Below are 9,071 nucleotides of genomic sequence, written 5' to 3'. Positions count from 1 at the left end.
AGGAGGAAGACACAAACACCACACTTGGATTAGACGCTGTAGGAGGAAGACACAAACACCACACTTGGATTAGACGCTGTAGGAGGAAGACACAAACACCACACTTGGATTAGACGCTGTAGGAGGAAGACACAAACACCACACTTGGATTAGACGCTGTAGGAGGAAGACACAAACACCACACTTGGATTAGACGCTGTAGGAGGAAGACACAAACACCACACTTGGATTAGACGCTGTAGGAGGAAGACACAAACACCACACTTGGATTAGACGCTGTAGGAGGAAGACACAAACACCACACTTGGATTAGACGCTGTAAGAGGAAGACACAAACACCACACTTGGATTGACAAATAAAAAGGGGGAGGCATGGTTGAAAATAGTTTGGATACACATCTATCTCTCTAACACACTGGATTCATCCATGCAGCTATTTTGTGCTGCACACATCCATGCAGCCTTCCTTCCTTCCTTCCTTCCTTCCTTGTTATGAATCATCTCCGCTTCCTTTCCTCTCTCCCTGCTCCATCCTCAAAGACAGTGACTCACTCTTTTTATCTGCCATTGTTAACGCCGGTGTGAGTGAGAAGCGGGAATGATGTGTGTGTGTGTGTGTGTGTCTCGTCTGCCGGGATGAATACACTCACTCACTCACTCACTCACTCACTCACTCACTCACTCACTCACTCACTCACTCACTCACTCACTCACTCACTCACTCACTCATGACTGCATGACTTGCATGTTTGCGTTAAAGCACGCAGTCAGTCGGATGTTGCTTTGCTTTGACAGCCTGTCTGGATTTATTCTGCTAACCTCCCTGCAGCAAAGGAATGGATACAACTCTCTCGTACGAAAATGTGAACAATTTTCATCTGAGTTATTTTTTAAAAAATACAGACACTAAACCGTCAAAACCATGCACTTCACCTGAACCTGGAAAAAACAACTGCGCAAAGCTCTAATGTACATGTCATGCCAATAGTTGGCAATATCACATTAAAAAAAAACATTTCATTTTCACGCACAGGAATAAGAGTGCGGTGATTTTTGTTATTTCTCTAATCTTTTTTACATTTCTTTAAACATTTTTATTTATTTATTAATTTTTTTGTTTGTCAATTCCTAACAATTCCAATTGTCTCACTTTTGTGGTTTTACTTAATGGGACTTTGGCATCCTTGCTGCTACTATATGACTCGCTTTCTGACCAATGATATAATGTTAGGGCTATATATACGTATATATATATATGTATATATATATACATATATATATACATATATATATATATATACATATATATATATATGTACACACACACAGTATATACATATATATATGTGTATATGTATATATATATATACTATATACATATAAATATTTATGCATGTATACATTATACATATATATATATATACATACATATAAATATGTATACATATATATTAATATACACATATGTATATGTATATATATACATATTTCTACATATATACGTATATATATAATAATATACACATTTGTATATGTATATATATATATACATATAAGTGTGTATATATATACACATATAAGTGTATATAAGTGTACATATATATATATATATATATATATATATATATATATATATATATATATATATATATATATATATAGATAGATAGATAGATAGATAGATAGATAGATAGATAGATAGATAGATAGATAGATAGATAGATAGATAGATAGATATATATATATATATATATATATATATATATATATATATATAGATATATATATATATATACACACATATAAGTGTATATAAGTGTACATTATATATATATATATATATATACACACACATATAAGTGTATATAAGTGTACATATATATATATATATATATATATATATATATATATACACACACATATAAGTGTATATAAGTGTACATATATATATATATATATATATATATATATACACACATACTGCTTGGCACTCAGCATCAAGGGTTGGAATTGGGGGTTAAATCACCAAAAATTATTCCCGGGCGTGGCCACCGCTGCTGCCCACTGCTCCCCTCACCTCCCAGGGGGTAATCAATGGTGATGGGTCAAATGCAGAGAATAATTTCGCCACACCTAGTGTGTGTGTGACAATCATTGGTACTTTAACTTTAAAACTTTATATATGCATGTATGTGTATGTGTGCGTGTGTGTGTATATATATATATATATATATATATATATATATATATATATATATATATATACACACACACACACACACACACACACACACACACACATACATACATACATACATACATATATATATATATATATACATACATATAAATAAATATGTATGCATATATATTAATATACACATATGTATATGTATATATATATACATATATATTAATATACACATATGTATATGTATATATATACATATATATTAATATACACATATGAATATGTATATATATATATACATATTTTTACATATGTACATATATACAGTGTTGGGACTAAGGGTTACTTTGTAACGTGTTACTATAACGCCGTTAGTTTCGGCGGTAACTAGTAATCTAACGCGTTATTTTTTTATATTCAGTAACTCAGTTACCGTTACTACATGATGCGTTACTGCGTTATTTTAGATGTAGTATCGGCTAGAAACTGATGCGCTGCGGTGTCATTCTTCTAAATCTTCCTCTGTCACAAGGTGGAGAGAAGAAAAGAGGCGTGTGTGTGTCTGAGTGTGGGTATGGGAAGGTGAGGCACACACGTGATCCGCGGTTTGATATATAAAACAAAACAAAAAGGTTGTTGGCATGCACGTTCAGTCCACACACAGCGTGGTCATGGCGAGCGGAGTAACGGAGGAGCTTCAACGCCCCGCGCCATTTAATGGGTGTGCTTATAGGTGCAGACTCCGTTGTGCAAAACGAGGCTTTTAAACACATGCTGAACGTGCTTGAGCCACGTTACGACATCCCGTCGCGCACCCACTTCAGCGATAAGTTTGTGCCAGATCTTTATGAGCAGGAGAAGAAAAAAGTTGTGGATGATGAACTATCCCGAGCATCATCTGTTGCGCTCATGACAGACTGGTGGACGTCCAGGGGAACTGTAAGCACTCACTTCATCACAGTAGATTGGCAGATGAGAAGACACGCCCCCTATACGAGAGTCACCTTGCACAGGTACTGACACAAGCAGTGGAGGAATGGAAGATAAAGATATTCCAGTCACAAGTGATAATGCCAACAATCACATAATTGCAGTGAATGAGGCAGGACTGGGACCACAGGTAGGTGAGGTGCTTTGCACATGTAGTCAATTTGGCATCACATCTCAGTCAATAGGATGGATCAGGAAGGAGGTTTCCTAGCACAACAGTTGCTCATGTACTTAAGACAAAGCAAGAAATGCTAAAGCTGCCTACTCATAAAACTCATACATGATGTCCCAACGAAGTGGAACTCCACTTATGATATGTTGGAGCAGCAGGCAGATATATACTCTCTGCATTGACCCACAAGACCCTGAAGAAAAATGTCAAAGACATCATCAACCTGTCTGATGATGATGTGAGAGTGGCAGAGGAGGTCCTCCAGGTGCTTAAACCCCTCAAAAGTGTTACATCTGAAACTTCACCATCTGTGTCAATGATCCTGCCACTGAAAACAAGGATTCTACAATCCATGACTCCAAGTGTGGAAGACAGTAGCATCACTCGAGATGTCAGGCTTTATTTCACTACCTATGTTTCAAGGAAGATGATGTGCCTTCTTATGTTGCACTTTAACTTGTTTTTTTTATTAATGGTCATTGGTCCAGGTTTAAAGAAAGGAGAAATGCCTTTTTATGTTGCACTGTTTTTCATTAATTATGTTAAAAGGAAGATAAAAATGCATGTCAAGTTGATCAACAGATTGTATTATTCTGCAGTGCAATAACAGTACTGAAATGAAGGCTAAAAGGGCATGAATGGGAGCTTTAAAAAAAAAAGAAGAAAAAAAGAAGTAACTAAATAGTTACTTTTCACAGTAACGCACTACTTTTTGATGTAAGTAACTGAGTTAGTAACTGAGTTACTTTTGAAATTAAGTAACTAGTAATTGTAACTAGTTACTGGTTTTCAGTAACTAACCCAACACTGCGTATATATGATAATAATATACACATTTGTATATGTATATATATACATAAGTGTATATATATACATAAGTATATATATATATATATATATACACTACAGTTCAAAAGTTTGGGGTCACCCAAACAATTTTGTGGAATAACCTTCATTTCTAAGAACAAGAATAGACTGTCAAGTTTCAGATGAAAGTTCTCTTTTTCTGGCCATTTTGAGCGTGTAATTGACCCCACAAATGTGATGCTCCAGAAACTCAATCTGCTCAAAGGAAGGTCAGTTTTGTAGCTTCTGTAACGAGCTAAAGTGTTTTCAGATGTGAGAACATGATTGCACAAGGGTTTTCTAATCATCAATTAGCCTTCTGAGCCAATGAGCAAACACATTGTACCATTAGAACACTGGAGTGATAGTTGCTGGAAATGGGCCTCTATACACCTATGTAGATATTGCACCAAAAAGCAGACATTTGCAGCTAGAATAGTCATTTACCACATTAGCAATGTAGAGAGTGTATTTCTTTAAAGTTAAGACTAGTTTAAAGTTATCTTCATTGAAAAGTACAGTGCTTTTCCTTCAAAAATAAGGACATTTCAATGTGGACCCAAACTTTTGAACGGTAGTGTGTGTGTGTATATATATATATATATATATATATATATATATATATATATATATATATATATATATATATATATATATATATATATATATATATATATATATATATATATACATATATACATATATATATATACATATATATATATCAGTGTTGGGACTAACGCGTTACAAAGTAACGCGTTACTGTAACGCCGTTAGTTTCGGCGGTAACTAGTAATCTAACGCGTTATTTTTTATTTTTCAGTAACTCAGTTACCGTTACTACATGATGCGTTACTGCGTTATTTGACATGACTTTTAATGTAGTATAAAGTGTGTTAGTGTCGTAGTTGTGATTCTTCTTGTGTCACAAACCGGAGAAGAGAGACGTGCTCTGTGTGTGTGTGTGTGTCTGAGTGTGGGTGTGGGGGGAGAGAGAGAGAGGGGGGGGGGGGGGGCGTGTCTGATCATGGCGGAGCTGCAGTCGACTTTGTTGGAGATATTTTCACTACTATTCTTTTGTCGAGCACAAAGAAAATAACATTTTAGTTCAATGTAAATTGTGCTTTGGATCAAAGATCCCATCTACTGCCCAAAACAGCAATTCAAATGTGCTGAGTGCTGCAACAAGCTACATAAGCAACATGCTTCCACGTAGCTAGTAAAGAGAGACAGAGACTCCGATGCCACTTTCCCTCCACCACTTAAGGATTAACTCTGCCTCTGTTCATCATTCAGCACTGAAGGTACACACTCTGTCAATCAATGTTCCCTCTAATTGTTCATGTGTGAGCAAAGGCAAAAAGTCTGTGAGCATTCAGTGGAGGCCATGTGAGCAACATCACACGTGCACACTGTGGCTACACCAGCAGCACATTGAGTGGAGGCCATGTGAGCAACATCACACGTGCACACTGTGGCTACACCAGCAGCACATTGAGTGGAGGCCATGTGAGCAACATCACACGTGCACACTGTGGCTACACCAGCAGCACATTGAGTGGAGGCCATGTGAGCAACATCACACGTGCACACTGTGGCTACACCAGCAGCACATTGAGTGGAGCCCATGTGAGCAACATCACACGTGCACACTGTGGCTACACCAGCAGCACATTGAGTGGAGCCCATGTGAGCAACATCACACGTGCACACTGTGGCTACACCAGCAGCACATTGAGTGGAGCCCATGTGAGCAACATCATACGTGCACACTGTGGCTACACCAGCAGCACATTGAGTGGAGCCCATGTGAGCAACATCACACGTGCACACTGTGGCTACACCAGCAGCACATTGAGTGGAGGCCATGTGAGCAACATCAGACGTGCACACTGTGGCTACACCAGCAGCACATTGAGTGGAGGCCATGTGAGCAACATCACACGTGCACACTGTGGCTACACCAGCAGCACATTGAGTGGAGGCCATGTGAGCAACATCACACGTGCACACTGTGGCTACACCAGCAGCACATTGAGTGGAGGCCATGTGAGCAACATCACACGTGCACACTGTGGCTACACCAGCAGCACATTGAGTGGAGCCCATGTGAGCAACATCAGACGTGCACACTGTGGCTACACCAGCAGCACATTGAGTGGAGGCCATGTGAGCAACATCACACGTGCACACTGTGGCTACACCAGCAGCACATTGAGTGGAGGCCATGTGAGCAACATCACACGTGCACACTGTGGCTACACCAGCAGCACATTGAGTGGAGGCCATGTGAGCAACATCACACGTGCACACTGTGGCTACACCAGCAGCACATTGAGTGGAGGCCATGTGAGCAACATCACACGTGCACACTGTGGCTACACCAGCAGCACACCTGTCCCAAACCTGACTAAATAACAACTTACATCTCCATCCATCCATCCATTTTATACCGCTTGTCCCTTTCGGGGTCGCTGGAGCCTATCTCAGCTGCATTCTGGCGGAAGGCGGTGTACACCCTGGACAAGTCCCCACCTCATCGCAGGGCCAACACAGATAGACAGACAACATTCTCTTATTTTTATTATCAAATGACAGCAGTCATTTCCATGAGATTATTTTCTAAAATAAGTGTTTAGGCCCACTTACAATGACAATAACAACAAATATTGTTTTTCATGAACTGTGTACTTGTATTGTTTGTCTGGGTGGAGGTCCTGCTTTGGAAATAATTTGTACCCCTTTCAGACATTGCATTTAGTTCCCATTAAAACATTCACATGTTGCACAATGAGATGTACGCAGGGGATCATGTGTACATTCCTGCAACTTCCTGTTTGTAAAAAATATATTTTTATGAGTATTTATTTAATATACTAACAGCATTTCATGATTAATATTTATAAATTAAGATTCCTAATAAATGACACTAGAATAAGCACACATTTGATTGGTAAATCATAGTGTAACGACCTGGAATGACACTTTATGCAGAAAATGACCACTTTTGCTACATATCATTTTTTTTACTAATGTTTTGGTGATGTGTTTATGGCCGACAATAAAGAGTTTTGCTCAGCAAAGTGATGGATGGAATTCATGTCCTCAAAGCGTCTCGATAGACGTTACAATATTTGAACAATGATGACAAAAACTGTTTTCTCTGTCGTGTCCGTGTCGTGTTGAAAATTGTTATGCGCTTATTTTTTTTATTTGATTTTGTGCGTGGCATAGATTTGCTGTGCGCAGAGGACGCTTGAGCAGTGCGCAATTGCACAGGCGCGGCGCACCTTAGAGGGAACGTTGCTGTCAATTCTCTTATATACTCTTTCATCCTATACTTCTAGAGTGTTTGACTATCACATCACTCTAAATGTATAGACTATAAAGTTCACAAACATAAAGAAGGATGCTAGTGGGCCAGGCCAATCGTTCCTTATCTCTAAACTAAAACTGGGGAAATGTGTAGAGTGTTCTGAGCTTCAGACATGATTTTGTGTCAGAATTCTTTGAGGAAAAAATGCCTGGTTAGGCTTTGTGTATGTAAAAATAAAGTTAAAGTACTTATTTGGTTTACAGCTATGTTGTTTTTATGCTGTTTGTTACTTATGTATGTTATGTTGCAGCTATTTAAAATAGTTTTGTCAATTTGTTCTGGCCAGAAACAAATTGGCCTTTGTAACATATCTTTGTCTTTGTGTGTTGTATGTAGACCACATTGTTTGTGTGTTGTATGTAGAGCACATTGTTTGTGTGTTGTATGTAGAGCACATTGTTTGTGTGTTGTATGTAGAGCACATTGTTTGTGTGTTGTATGTAGAGCACATTGTTTGTGTGTTGTATGTAGAGCACATTGTTTGTGTGTTGTATGTAGAGCACATTGTTTGTGTGTTGTATGTAGAGCACATTGTTTGTGTGTTGTATGTAGAGCACATTGTTTGTGTGTTGTATGTAGAGCACATTGTTTGTGTGTTGTATGTAGAGCACATTGTTTGTGTGTTGTATGTAGAGCACATTGTTTGTGTGTTGTATGTAGAGCACATTGTTTGTGTGTTGTATGTAGAGCACATTGTTTGTGTGTTGTATGTAGAGCACATTGTTTGTGTGTTGTATGTAGAGCACATTGTTTGTGTGTTGTATGTAGAGCACATTGTTTGTGTGTTGTATGTAGAGCACATTGTTTGTGTGTTGTATGTAGAGCACATTGTTTGTGTGTTGCATGTAGAGCACATTGTTTGTGTGTTGTATGTAGAGCACATTGTTTGTGTGTTGTATGTAGAGCACATTGTTTGTGTGTTGTATGTAGAGCACATTGCTTAGCAGAGTTGAGTGATGCAAATGCATGTCAAGTTGATCAACACATTGTATTATTCTGCAGTGCAATAACATAACAGTACTGAAATGAAGGCTAAAGGGCATTAATGGGAGCTTTAAAAAAGAAAAGAAAAAAAGAAGTAACTAAATAGTTACTTTTCAAAGTAACACATTACTTTTTGGTGTAAGTAACTGAGTTAGTAACTGAGTTACTTTTGAAATGAAGTAACTAGTAACTGTAACTAGTTACTGGTTTTCAGTAACTAACCCAACACTGATACATATAGTATTGGACTATATTAAACATTTGGGTACAATTTTATTTAAAAAAAACACTTTTCTTTTTAGTAATATAGAAATTCATCATAGCTGTGATCTATTTTCTGGAGGGATGTAGTTAATCGTAGAACTGGCACCCAATATTATTTAAAAAAAGTATTGACTTTGAATCAAGAATCGATTCTGAATGTAAATGTTAACTCCAAGATTTTAATGGAATCATGTGGTGCCCAAAGGTTCACAGCCCTACCGAGTAGCAGTATTTTTTGGTTCCTGTTC

At 37.7% G+C, this 9,071-nt stretch overlaps 1 protein-coding gene across 7 annotated transcripts in view; it reads right to left on the bottom strand.

The window, feature by feature from the left end:
- LOC133657812 (girdin-like) overlaps positions 1 to 9,071 on the bottom strand; it is a 400,246-nt gene that overhangs the window by 73,178 nt on the left and 317,997 nt on the right. Inside the window, exon 1 of one of the 7 annotated variants that reach the window (XM_062059585.1) lies at positions 553 to 560. The exons of the other annotated variants lie outside the window; for them this stretch is intronic. The gene's annotated coding sequence lies outside the window, so the exon portion shown is untranslated. Of the gene's footprint in view, positions 1 to 552; positions 561 to 9,071 lie in introns of those variants that run through there. 7 annotated transcript variants of the gene reach the window in all.

This window comes from Entelurus aequoreus, linkage group LG09 (genome assembly GCF_033978785.1).
Source record: "Entelurus aequoreus isolate RoL-2023_Sb linkage group LG09, RoL_Eaeq_v1.1, whole genome shotgun sequence".
NCBI classification, from domain to species: Eukaryota; Metazoa; Chordata; class Actinopteri; order Syngnathiformes; family Syngnathidae; genus Entelurus; species Entelurus aequoreus.
This window is presented reverse-complemented; position numbering and strand designations above follow the sequence as displayed.